General features: G+C 43.1%; 1 protein-coding gene across 1 annotated transcript in view; it reads right to left on the bottom strand.

Moving 5' to 3' along the window:
• Nucleotides 1–14,692, bottom strand: part of ADAMTS2 (ADAM metallopeptidase with thrombospondin type 1 motif 2) — a 177,527-nt gene that overhangs the window by 94,197 nt on the left and 68,638 nt on the right. The gene's annotated exons all lie outside the window — the stretch shown is intronic.

Genomic DNA, 14,692 nt, shown 5'->3' with positions numbered 1-14,692 from the left:
GTTTGGCAAATTTTTTAGCAAAATAAAAACAAGAGTTTAATCAGAGGAAACGCCATGTAAACTCAGCCGTAGGTGATACTACCCACTCCGCTCACAGTTCAGCCATCTCGGAAGGAGAAGTGCCAGCTGCCGACTGCCCACACGGCGGTTCATTGAGAAGCCAGGAGGAAAGCTCAGTGTTGTGTTGTTTGGTGCAACGTGTGAAATTTATCATATGCCGCCTTTTATTTTTTTTTTTGCTCTTCCTTTTCCCTTTACTTCAGACTGACAAGTGCAAATTAAAATTTCACACTCAGCCTCGAGCAGGGAGCAGAGAATTCTGGTTTTGGGGATTTAGGTAGATTGCGCCAGGATTAGGCTGCTGACAGCTGCCCAAGGCAGCACCCCGGAGACCATCCTGGCCAGCCAGCGCTGCCCTCCAGCAAAAACGCCTTAGTGCAAAGGCTTAACAGGGACACAATGCAGGTGTAGCACTGTGTAACAGCATTATTGCACACTCATATTTCTGTTTTTCTGACAGATAATAAGAAGAAATGTATATAATGCAAAGTACCCTCAGGTCAATCAAGCTGAGGTCCTAGATACCAAGCAAATGGATGGAAGGTTCATTAAAAATCTCCTGAGACTTCTACTGGGCCATTTTTGGAAACAAGAAAGGATTTGTTACTCTGGATCATTTTTAGATATTCCCTGTCCTTAGAAGCATATCCCTATTTCCTCTCTCTTTGGAGCCCCCAATAGTATGTTCTGGGAGAGGCTGAGAATAGTAAAATTATTGCTGAGAAGCTGACCTTGGTATCTTGGGCATAGTTATTCCATGCCAACCTCAAGAACGCTTTTGCCATTGCTAATGACAAGCCATGGAAAAAAAAAAAAAAAAAAAAAGAGGAGACAGAGACAAAAATGACTTATGAATTTTGGCAATGTGAGGTACCCAACATCTTCCACTTCTTTGTTACTGCCTGCCCCTGCTCCCTTAGCCCCAGGAGCAAGCACCAACCCCCTGAGTGCCTCCTGTTTGCTTCCCCAATTTTGCTGGGCAATTCCCCGGTCCTTGAGAGCCCCCTTTCTTGTGAGCCAGTGCCATTTTGGTACCAGCAAAGAGCAGGAAATTAGGCAAAAGGTTAAAAAAATTCATGAAAGACATTCTTCACATGCTAAAAGCAATGCATAACAACCCTCTACCAAATGGGAGTCCCTTGGAAAATTCCCAGTAAAACCATAACTTCACTCAGGTTTGTTTGTCCCAAACTGTCTAATATCCATTGGGCAGAAACTTGTGCTCAGCACAGCAGCACTTCTGATCGTCAATTTTGGACTTTCAAATGATTTTATTAAGCAAAATAGTGATTTCCAAAGCCCTTGAGTGAATAATGTTTGTGCTTTAACTTCCCATATATTAAGTCTTAACCCCTTGCCAAACTGCTGCAACGCTGGATGAGGGAGAACACGTGTGGATGTTAGCAAGTGCCACTCACTTCTGGATTTTTCATTACCTTGAGCAGTGGAGTTCCATTTTTATTGAGTTAAATTCCCACCAGCTCCTGCTGACATTCATGATTTAACTGGCAAGGGCTGCAGCGAACTGCTGAGCAATCCATTTAAAGAAATAGGTTGGATATATTAGCTAGGAATTCGCTGGCACCAGTTGCTATGTTTTGGTTAGTATATACCACAGCACAGACATTCAGTGATCTATTTTCCTCTTTGCAGAGAACAACATTCTCCCCATTTTTGGAACGTATCTAGCACATGTTAAATGGAGGTGGGACCAGAGTCAATGGTGCTGGTTGATGTTTAGCACAATCCCAGCAAAGCCAATGGCTTTGCAGAGTTTTGGACCATTACCAGTGTAGTTGAGAGAAGTTACTGACCCGGGAACTCTTTAAAATCCTCTGCATGACACAGAACTGGGGATTCGACACCTGAATTATTAAAGTTTTCCTTGTGATTATGTTGTGATTATGCATTTGAAACCTTGTCTAATTCAGAATGAGGACGTGATGTCACTCCAACAGCATACAGGCACAATACTTCTGGAAGAGTATCCAGAAGTAGATACTTATATAAAATAACTGTACCCAACGTCAGGACAGCACTGCAGGATTACCTGTGTAATCCACATTTGAATATTGCTTTGTTCTTCAATACTGAATCTATATTAAAAAATAAAAAAATAAAAAAGCCTTGCTCAGCCAGGATGTTTTAATCACCGAGTCTTATTTGGGAATATGAATGTATGAATAAGAGTCATTCCTCCTTCCAAACACCACCAAACCACAGCAGAACATGAACTCTGCTCAAGGACACACATTTACTCAGCTGATCACTATGTTGCTAAGCTGCCTACCCATTTGTTTTGTTTTTCTTTTTTACGGGTGTGGAAATCTTCTTGTTTGTTCACTTCAAGGCATGCTTCTGGTGCATTGACCTGGATCACTTACCTTCTGCATGGCCACGCTCGGTGCAGGCAGCAGCGTGGGTACTGGGATAAAGGCACCTTCTCCTAACCGGGATTTGTCTTCCCATAGAACTGAGTTACACAACCACACGAGTGAGGTTGCATCATTTTAACTGCAGGAGGTTACATTAGTACAATTTTTGTATTTACATAAAGATGAAGACGAAGGAAAAAATAATCATCTCCAGGAACAAAAAAGTACATCTTGATTGAAGGATGGCTAAGACAATCTGATAACAGCGTATGTGTCTAGAAAACACTGGCACATGGAAGGGAAGGAATTTTTTTAAAGAAAGTGGAGGAGGGCTAGCTACAAAGGATAGGTTGTGAAAAATTATTAAACCTAGACCCAAGAAAACATTTTTAAGCAGTGAGATCATTTAGGCTACAATGTAGGCTTCAAGTGCAAACCACTGAATTTCTTTCTGCGAAAGTTTTATGGAAGTCTGAACGAGGTACGACAGGGGCTGGTGGTACGCGGGGTGCACTGAAGGACACGAGAGATTATTTCCATAGTGGGCAAATGACACTAATCCTGCTGTACAAGTGACCTCAGAGATCCGAGTATTTGGCTTCGAAATCATACGAGACAATAAACATCTCATATTCTAACCACATTTGTACGGTTTTGCTTACACTGCGAAATCATACATCAGATGGCACACGGAGCGGTGCGAGGCAGAGACAGATGCAAGGAGAGAGGAATCATCTGTAGCCCTTGCAAAGTGTACCTCCGCAGGGAACCCTGGGTTTCTCTTGGTTACACAGGAATTATTGAATACATTTCCTGCCCATTTGGTCAGAAGGAGTGAATTTGCAGAACGGAAAGAAACAGCTTCTCAAGACAAGTTAAATTTGAGAATACCAACAGTCATGAAACAGATTGGAAATACCAAGTCAAAATTGGACTTCAGCTTTAATTCAGCAAACCACTATCAAACAGTCAAAGCGAGAAAAAAGTACAGCCAAAACTGACTAAAGCTAGGAAAATGCCTTCAACCAAGTGGTCTGACTGAATGCTTCCCCATGCTCACAGAGGGAAAGGCCAGCATGGACGAGTCTGTCTGACCAAGAACTTAGAGCCTTTGTGATTAGTCATTTGCATCAAATTTTCAACATCCGTTTTTCTTTTTCTTTTTTTCCTTAATTATGTATTATTTTATTTGGAATACTCAGCCTACATTTCACTCCTGCTTTGATAAGGATAGTTATAAAATTAGAACAGGCTCTAATTTTGGCCAAAATGTATTGTATTCTGCCAAAGGGGATTAAAAAAAAAAAAAAAAAAAGCAAAGAAGATGCACCTTTGTGGGTGGTCTCTGGTGAAACTAGCCAAAAAAAAAAAAAAAAAAAAAAGCACTGTTTTCCAGTTACATTTCTATATTCAGTCATGTTTGCATAACTTTTGCATTTGGAAAGGATCTTTCATATTTCAGGGGAAGATGGTTCTAGTAAGGAAAAATTCTTTACCCAATAACAAGTTGCTATTGTATTCTCCATTTTTAGTTCAGAAAGAAAGTTTCATCTTGTTCACCAACACAATCCAAAAACCGCTGAAACTTGATTCTTATCAACTGCAATCCTAACAAAGCTCTTGAGAACAGCACATCCTTGAGCCTCAGGTTCTGACAGTTCACCCAGGTTTCCTCCTACTTCTACTCTTTATCTTTCCAGATGTTTTATCCATGTGGAACACGAGAACAATGGCTGTTTGTCTTACTTTCCTAGATGTCCAGATGCCTGACCAACCTCCTGCTGCTTTGGACCACTCCATCATGGGAGAGCACTGGTCACGAGGCAACCAGCTCAATGGGTGTAACAAATCCACTGCAGCTGCAATGGACTGGAACAAGTGAGCCTGCAGATGCCATGCACGTACCCAGTAAATCCGAGACATCCTCCAGGGCTGCCTCACATGTGCAGAGCATGTTGAAGACTTCCCTGCGCGCACACAGTAAGCAGGACACACGTGGTACATGCTGGGTTTATGGTGCATGGGCAGACGATCAGTGCAGCACACACGTGAAGTCCCACATAGCTTGGGCACTGCAGATTCACTCTGGTCAAAGCACGCACGAATCCTTGCTTGTAAAGTCCTGGCTGGAATGATGACATCCAGAGCCCAACAAATTTGTCCAAGCCCCATTAAAATGCAGGAGGAATCAGGTGACGCTGAAATTCTTCACCAGACTTGATCATTTAACCATAAAGACATGGATCTCTTGCAAGATATAGCTAAATCAGCAAAGAACAACACTTCAGATTGGAAGACAGATTGGAAGATTCGAGTTTTTTGACACTGCTTAATTAAGCTATGCTGCTTTTCACACCAGGACTGCCAGCAGAAGGCAAAACATATTGCACGCATACAGTTCCATCTACAAGCAGACACTAAATGGCACTCCTTCCTCGCTTCCTCCCTCTGCTGTGCGCCGTCCCACCTTGCCTACCAACCTCCCTGGCAGGCGACCAGCACGCCCGGAGCTGCTCTTCCCCAGGAGCACAGTGACTTGTGCTCTGCCCACAAGCCAAGGGAGCCCTCGAGGACAGGGCACCACGTACCTCCGAGCCAAGCAGGAGCAGCATCTCTTGGCAAAGACTTCTCTGAGCAATGAAAGCACCTGCAGCAGCCGCGTGTCCTTATCCACCTCTGCAAAGCTGAGCAGATCCCGACGTGGCTTTACACAGCAGCCCCTCTTCCAACCTGAGCCTGGCACTCCAAGGGGAGTGAATTCACCCCGAGCTCTTGGCAGCATTGCTGAAACATCCTGTTAATCATTTTGCGGTTTTTAAGAGTAAAAAGTGAAATGAAAAGAAGCCCAAGGGCTTACCTTGACTTTGTCATTAAGGCAACGGTGAGGGGGAGAAACAAGAGAGGAGAGCAGCTAATGGGTATGCAGAGGTCAGACCGGGAGCTTCAAAGTGTGTAGGTGCCTTATTGATTCTTCCCTCAGATCCATGAAACCAATAAAATTACTTTCCTGAGATCCTTTCCACAGAGACTGAAGGCAGTACTGTCTCCTGGATGCCTAAAGCTTGAAGCTTGTTTGGAAAAACCTGAACGTTTTGCATTTATTATAAAGGAAGTGAGAAAGGTATTTGCATGTGACAACGATTTCTGGAAGAACGGGGGAAAAGATCAATACTGCAAGATGCTTTTGGTGTTAGTACCCATGGAAATGTGCTTCTGTTCAGCTAGAACAGAACTGACACTCGTTTTGCTAGGGTTTAATGCATATTTTAGGATTTGGGGGCAAAGATTGCCTTTTGTTTTTGTGTTTCAAGCCAAATTGGCCCATGGATGAGAAATTCTCCTAAGTGCTAACAAAATATTAAAATTCTTACAGAGATTTCTCTGTAAGATGATTATAAATTGAAAGAAAATTAAATGAGAACAGCAGAAGCCTTATGCAACATGACCTCTTGGTATATGCGGTCAAAATATTGAGGATGCATGAGGAGGTTCTTTGAAAAATGTGGATGAGAAACCTCAACGGTACCAGGATCTCTTGGAAGGATGGAAATCGCCCAGGCATCACTTGGAGACCTACATTAGTCTCAGTTGTTAAAATAAATAAATAAATAAATATAAAAATAGATCAGCTAGATGAGACAAAAAAATAAAAATAAAATTAAAAAAAAAAAAAAAAAAGACAAATTGGAAGCACAAACCAGTAACAACAGAAGTAGAAATTTGGGACTACTTGAAGTTATACTGTGGAAGTTGAAGTAGTTTTGGTGAAGTAAAGAATCACAGAGAAGAACAGCCCAACATTCATTCAAGTATTGAAATCAGATGAGTAGTTTTTAGAGAACTGGAGCAGAGGGATGAGAAGAAGGTACGGCTACTTGAACACAAAGCAGTGAGTTTTGGAAAGTACTGTGGGAAAGGAAGGCACTGCGTATGTCCTGCAAATTTGATTAAAAACAAAATAAGAATGGAATAATGAGATCAAGGACAGTGAAGTGCATATCTCAAAACAGGGCTGTACAAAGAAAATTTAGAAAATTATTTAATTAGAAAGCACCAGGAAGGAATGGAGGCATGATTATTACTGGCAGAGCTTAACAAAATTACATCCCAGCTCTGAATGCCTCTGTAACAAATACTGGAGGAAGGCACACCTGACCAGGCGATGGGAAGAAAGGTTGGGCTCATTAAAAGGAAAAAGCAGCAGCTTGTGCAGAAAGCCCAAGACCTCTAACTTTGCCGCTTATGATCTGAAAGCTCCTTATCACATTCATTAATGACAAATTGGTTGAACTTCTTAAAACTAATGATGTGTTTGAGATGGGGAAGGGTATCGACAAAGCATAAAAGGGGAAAAAAATCAGCTCACGGTGGCCAAGCTGCCAGAAGGCAGAAAAAGACACTGCCTGAAATGCCTGAGCAAATTCCACAAACGTGTACGCTGCTGTCACAAACCTGTGTGCTATGTGATGAAAGCACATCTGTTGCAACAGTAATCCCTGTAAAATATGTGAAAGCAGAAGATTTTTGTATGGAACACAGTGGTAAAACTCTACGGAAAATATGAGCGTTTTCCAAGGGCCTCCAGTAATTTTCGTGAGCAATGAAAGATGTTGGTGTCTCAGCAGACATAAGAGGGGTGTCAGAGTGAGGACCTGCACGCGGTGGTCTTGCTAGGAATACGTTCAGTCGGTCAGCTTCTCAATGCTCCATTCCTGATGCAAATTCAAGTCACATATTAGCTTTATTTTGTTCGAATGAATCACAAAGTAAATCACGAAACCCAGAAGGTACAAGATGGAAGCAGAACAGAAAACAGACACGAATATTTTGCAAGCCCAGCAAATTCAGCCTCCCAGTTTCCCACAGCACTGCGCCGGGTCTGCCCCCACTAAACTCACTGGGAACTTCTCCATTAAAACCTGTGTCAATGGGATCAAGTGCATGGTTTGGCTGAAAGCTATACATTTACCAACCAAGTATTTATTATTACACAGGCAGTTCCCAGAAGATGCATTCATGTAAGGTCTGTGAGAATTAGCTATCAGATAACATGCGTTGCCTATGGGGAGTTTGAAAGAGACACTGTCATTTATTTGGTGGGAGTACAGTTCCACCTCACACTTCAAAGTGTCTGAGTTCTCCTTTAAAAACTTCAAAAAATCAAGAAGAAATAATCTGACGGAAGAAATGTGGCCTTTTAGCTAGCGGATCCTTCCTCCCAAAGAATCTTGGAAATGCCCCTACCATCGCTTCAGAGACAATCAGACTTTCCAGTTGTCTGACCCGAGACCTGGAAGGACTGTAAATCCTACCAGTGCAATCAATCTTATCTGCTGCAAATCTTCAGAGCTTAGACGCACCGGTTTTCATGCAAGGAACACTCTGCCCTTTGCCAGGCCTTCCCAGCGGGGTTTCAGCAGCACCGCAGACCATTTAATTCTCTTCAGGCGGTCTGATAAGAGGGTCCCAGATGGAACGGTGTCAATCAGTTGCTGTAAACCAGTAAGTACCTTCATATAAAACAAAGGCTTTACTAATTCAGGCAGTACACACTTCCACCCACGTCCCACCACCATCACCAGCAGCCAGCGTAACACAGCTCGCAGGAAGGCAGCCAGGTGAGGCTCTCTTGAAGCCCAGCAGCACCACTGAGAAAAGTGGAATAGGAGTTGCTACAACATTTTTACAGCTATCCTACCTGTATCATGCATCCAGCCATAGCTCCACAACCAAAAACAAACCCAAAAGGGCAGAAACCAACTCCTCTGGGCTTGAGTCTGGTGAGCCTTGAACAAAATTTCCACTTAACTTTATTCCAAAGCCTGTGTTTTCTCATCTGCATTTTGTCGCTACACTCTTGTCCCTTGCAGCAGACTGATAGATTTCAGCAGTCTTCCAAAAATATTCTGCTTCAGTAATTTATGACCTCCAGGTCAATATCTGAAATGCTACAATGGGTTGCCATGGAAATGTCGATACGATCAGCTTCTCTGCACACATGTAATTGTTATATCCAAGAAAAATACCTGGAAATTTAGAAATTATAGCCCAGTCATCTTAGGGTGATTGAAAATAACATTTTTGCCTCTTGTTAGGTTTTATACTGGAGATTCCGCAGTGCTGTGGGGCTGCCTGGGCCATTTAATGCCCCCAGCTTGAGCCTTTGGGCTGCCTTTCCTAACTATCTCACAGCCTAACAAGTCTCCAGAGACTCTGCTTGAAGAAAAACAAAGCAAAAAATACTTCAGCTCGCAAGTAGAATATAAAGGTAAAATGAGTGATTTTTCAGCCTGCTCTTTAGTCAGCACTTTCTTAACAGGGCTTGGTAAAGGCTACGGCGGAGTGGCAGGCAGAACGGCCAGCGAGCCTGTGAGCCAGGATTTCAGCTCCGTGAGCCTGTGAGCCCTGATTTAATCTATGGCCTTTAACAACAACATGGCATTTTAAGCCCAGATCCTTGAAAGAACCGATTCCCCAATTTTCAAGTAATTCATTTTATGATGTATTAAAAAAAAAAAATCTGTTCTAAAAGCCACCTAACAAATATATTCAATATAGCCACGGATATCTGGGGCTTGGCATAGCCAGTTTCAACATGAGGGCAAGTAGCAGAGACGAGCAGGAGGCTCACACCTGTGAATAAAGGGCTGTGAGGGTGCTGAGACCCCGAGATCTCCGTAGGATGGGGATCAAACCTCTGCTCCACTCCACAGCCAGAAGAAGAAATGATTGTGATGTGTTCATTACTATAAATAGTGGCGTCTCTCCTAAAAGGAAAGCCCTAGAAAGGAACCCAAGAGGATGAATGAATTCTGAAACGATGGTATAGTAAAGTTCAGTGAGACAAACTGGATTGCTGCCTGCTCAGCACCACAAAATGCAGCTCACGAGATAAAATTCTCAGTGCCTGGTAATTTCATACATATTAATAGCCAGGCAAGGGCAACTTCTCATGTCACTGTTTAGTTCCTGCAGCTACCAGCCCCACCAGATGCTTTCACGTGAAGCGACCTGGACTTGCTGCCCTCTGACAGGATGCTGCTTCAAAATGTCACCGCTGCCCACAGCCAAAGGCGGAGATCACTTTACAGCACGCTGCCAGGTTATACCAAAGAATGAGAGATACTTCAGGAGACACAAAAAAAAAGATAAAGAGAGAAAAAAACGAGAAAGATCAGAAAGAGGAAACACAATACTGGTTGTATTTCTTTATAAATTTTAAAAAAATTAAAAAAAACTCCCTACACCTTCAACATAAACTTTCTCTCCTGACTTTCTGCACCGGGATGTGCATTTTTGAGGCAGCTGCTTCAGGCATAAAACATTTCTGTGCCTCGCCATTCAGGAAGCAAGCACCTTCAACAACTGATATGTCTCCACATGTGTAACAGGAAAAAAATCTCTTGACAGGAAAAGAGAGGTGGACACAAAGTGCACAGATGGCTGACAAAATTACAAGTTTTAAAATGGCAGTAAAGAGCAACCACTATTTTAGCCTTTTATTTTCGGGTTACTTTTAGGGCTGAGCACATCTCACATGATTCCTTCTTCAGATAAATGAATCCTTCATAAAATATTCTTTAATTAATCACACCATTATTTTTTTTAAAGCTACGATTGCTGAAGGAATGTTAAAATATTGCAGTGACCAGGACTATTTTTTTTTGACTTGACAACCTACAGTGGCCAAACCCTGCAAAATGGAGCGGAGCCCAGGGAAGTGAGTTCTGTTCCAAGGACAACCGTCTGAAGCCCAGAAGCGCTAAAGAAAGCGCTCCGGAGCACAGCAAGGCTCTTTGCAGCACCACAGCCGCCGGGCAGGCCAGCAGGGAGGGACTGCAGAGGATGAGCCTCCGAGAAGCTCTGCTCCTGCCTCCTCCCTGCCACCGGCTCCAGGTCCAGGTTTCTGGCCTCATTCCCCTCGCACGTCCACTCCGCAGCACGCAGGGGCTGCTGAGAAACCTTTTCGGAAGAACTACCTGTGGAACTGTCAGCTCTGGAGCTGAAATCAAACCGATCCCTAACCCCCTCGCCATCCAGATTGTGATTAATAATTTTTCCCCTTGAAAGCACTGCGCGTTGCCGGGCAGGCGAGCCGTGCCAGATGGTCTGTGCACACACAGAGAGCTGGAACAAGTGAGTGACTGCACAAAAACTCACAGATAAAAGGAAAAGCAAAGATGCAAACCAGGCTTTTAATCAAAGAACCTGCTGCAAAATAGAGCACAAAATATTTAACCCATTAACAAGCACTGCGGTTTGGAGAGCAGAGACTTTACCCTGTGCCAGGGGCTGGGACAAGAGGCCAGGTGCCACCCTGCATCAGGGTCTCTTTGGAGGCACACTGCCAGTGGAGGGCAGGGGCTCCACAGGCACTGAAAAAGGCAATGAAATGTTTCAGTCGCTTGCCCTGGGGTTGTCAGACCCCCCAGTAGCCTCCAGCAGGTCACTGCATCCCTTTTAGCAACACGGCCAAAGGCTCAAATGCAGCAGAAAGAGAGGGCCGGACGGGAGCTGCAGGACTCCTGCAGCATCTCCAGCAGCCCAGGGCTGGGGCTCAGACAGCAGCAGCCAGCAAAGGGACAGGGGGGCGGCTGGGACAGAAAAGGACTAATCATTAGCACAGTTAGACTTGTTTAACCTACTTACGAAACCATGTCCCTGTTCTTTTTTCAGCAGCAGAGGCTCAGCAATAGATGCAGATCTGTGCAGGAAGCGGTGCAGCGCTCAGCCCCGCAGGAGCAGGGCACCGCGATGTGCCAGCAGGTCACAGACACAGGCACTGGGTACTGCTCACCTGGGGGCCTTTAACAGAAACCCTTCAAATCCACGTTAACAAAATAATCGTCGTTTGGCTAAGAGTACATCGCGGTTTGAGTCAGTCCTGCGGAGAGAACATTTTAAATCGTCTTAAAATGCAAGTGATGGGTAACATGACTCCGAAGGTTTGTAGTCAAATGAACCAAGACAACTAAATTCAAATTATTACCAGCAAATTTGTGCATGGGACTTCGTGCCACACTCTCCATTTGGGAGCAAATACTTGGAAAACCTATAAATCATGTGTAACACTATCATTTAGAGGGATCAGTCTGAGCTCTGTTAGCAGTACTACAGTTTCCGCTACTGCCATAAACTTCTTCCACTGTTTCAAAACAGCATTTCTGCTTTATAGAAAAGCACATATTTTGAAGAGGAAATAAATTTACTACTGTGCCGGAGTTCAGACTCAAAGCTTCTGAAATCAGAAGTCTTACTGGCTTTTTCCTGGGCTGAGATCTCCTGCCTCTTATAACTTCAGGAGAGCACTGGGGAAAGGAGACTTGCAGTAGCCGCAATGAAAGTTAGCGCTGCTGCTGCTGACTTGTCAAGTGAAAGTTATTTTTCCCTAAAAAGTCCAGGCAGCCCCAGGCATTGCTTATGGAATTTAAAACAAAGAGAACACAAACAAATAAGTGAGAGTAACACCAGCTACAGAAAGTTATTACCCAGCTCAGGCTCTAGCTACGAACACGGCTCCATAGACCAGGCACTGCCTGTGCAGCACCAGTTTTGAGACACTGAAATCTTTTAACTGGAACTGAGCTTAGGAGCAAGAAAGCATTTGGTTATAGGGCCATGCTGGTGTACAGTAGCCACCATGAGTTAAGTGACTGCAGAGGAAAACCCAAATGGTTCTTCCTCCTCCTCCTGCTGCATCTTGTTCTGTTATTAATGCAGTGACCCATCCAGTGCCCTCCTTTAAGCAGCGAGGTACCAGCAGCACACTGCATTTCTTCAGGGGCTGGCCACCGAGGAGCAGATTTAACAGCACTGGGAACAGTCAGGACCAGGTGGAATACCTGTTTCATCCTTGGACCACTTCACAGGGCCTCACATGGGGCTCTTCTGTGTCAAGAAATGACAGAAATGTCAATGTTTGAAGGCTATCCATCTTCCCCACAACTCTGGGCTTGCCCATCGCTTTCATTTGATGATGCCTGAAGCTTTTTGCCTGATCAAACCACTTTATCATCATTATCATGGACAGCAGACGAGATTTATGCTGCTTTCAGTCTACAGCAAATGTTTATCAGCATTTTCGACTAAAGCTTACTTCAGTGACGCATACCAGATGCTATTTTGCGTATTGTTATTAAACAGAGTTTGAAACCCATCACACAAAACACCAAACAGTACATGCCATCCATATTTTCAAATTCTCAGTTTCAGAATCCATTTCCCAAACAGAGATACGGGTTGCAGAACGTTTTCAGTTGTCGGGACAGAATATTAAGGTCTTCCTGTGAACAAGTTTCTCCCCCTTTGTGCCTGGCAGACACATCAGAACCTGCTGGACTATTGCCATCCTCCGTCTTTCTCAGCAGGTTGGACAACATGCACACAGCTTGTAAATAAACAAGCCCCCAAAGGATGCCACTTCATGGAAGAGCTCACCAATAGATGAGGAATTGCAAAAAGCATGTGGGTGTGCACATACATTTTCATAAGCAACAACTCCACACATGCCTGTGGGCGGCTGCACACACTCACACATGCAAGCACTTGCACGGGCTCTGCAGGCAAGCTTTGACTTCTGAACTGCTGCTCCTATGAACTCGGGTCTTGCAGTGGCCTATTACCAGCAAAAAACAATATCAGCTTTCAGTAAAAACAAGGTTTACATTACTCTTGTCCAAAAGGCAAATATTTTGTTCTCTCTTTCCTCCCATGAGGTTGTGAGGCTCAAGTCATTAAGTCTTGTGAGATCAATGGATGTTATAATGAAGAATAAAAACAAACATTAATGAAATCTGTTATAAAGTGTATCTATAAACAAACAAGTTTTGACTTGAATAAATATAAACAAGTGATTAGCCAGGCTCAGCTTCACACACCCTTAGTGCTGAATTAATTAATAGAAAAATGTGAAAAATAAAATGAGCGCTTTCCCCATGCTTTCAACAGAGCTTCTCACAAATATTTTGTAGGATTATTTGTATAAGAACTGTTGTTTTACGGACCAGGATCGGCCTTATTATCATTTTGTTATATTTAGCAACATTCAGTACATTTGGTAATATTCAACTCCAGCTGTAAGCTGTTTACAACCATCACGTAGAGAGCCCTATCACATTGTTTCAATTTAGTAGAGAAGCTGAAATGAATCTGTCAGTTAAGAACAACGTGAATAGTATTTTTTAATTAGCTAACAATACGAGCAAACTGCTGATATTTAAATAAGCACAAATAATTGAGTTGATCACCTTTAACTCACGCATAACTGAATAGAAGTGGAAAGCCCTCGGTAACTTGCCTCATCGCGCCTCATAAGCGAAACAGGAACCCAGGTCCATTCAGAAAAATAAAAAATAAAAATTGAGCCTAAGGTACATGTATTAACACTACTGAAGTCAGTTTGACCATGTGGATCTCAAACTGCCTAATGGCAACAGGGGGGAAAAATGCAGAAACCAAGGGTTTTAACACAATGCCGTTATGTTCCTGTACACCACATTCCTTATATTTCACACAGACCGTATATAAGCGTCTTGTTCATTAGCATTCAACTAATCATCCCAGATCATTTATTGCACTCTTATGAAAATAGGAATCTTTAGATTTGCTCAGAAGTTTCACATAAAAATTACTACAGAAGTCTTATTTGCCCGTGCTGGCAAAGAACTGCTTCATCAGCTCCATCTCTGGTTAGGAAGGGTGACATCCAAGGGCCTAGTAACTCTCTGGAAACTTGCTTTTCGTAAGTGCATAACCTTGCATCTTATTCAAGAGTTGAATCACAACTGAATTTCCAATCTTTCCCTTCCCAGAAAAGCCCTGTGAATCTGCAATGTGAAATTCAGAGAAAATCCAAGACAGGAGAAAGACAGATGTATTTATCATGCACAGATGATGTAGGAAGGAGACAAAAAAATACTGTCCTCAGTGCCTTACTGACTGCAAAATAAGGGAACAGTAATTAATCAGCAGGAATACAAACTGAGACGAAATATTGATCGGATTTGGAGAAACTTTGGTCTTCTGAAGGAACTGTTCCTCTGCAGAGGTAACCAGAAAAGTTTCTGTAAATTAGAATGGCACCCAGCCAGCCTGCAGCCAATCTGAATGTCGTTTCAGGCAATCCAGAAAAAAATGTGCAACAGATTCACATTGGTTTCTAAAAAGTAATTTAAATACATTAGTAAATCAATGGCACTGACAGCTTGATGGACTATGATGGAGGAGTCTTCCTCTGAAACATCATCTTTAAAACCTGT

This window comes from Aythya marila, assembly GCF_965140915.1.
Source record: "Aythya marila genome assembly, chromosome: 14".
Lineage (NCBI taxonomy): Eukaryota > Metazoa > Chordata > Aves > Anseriformes > Anatidae > Aythya > Aythya marila.
This window is presented reverse-complemented; position numbering and strand designations above follow the sequence as displayed.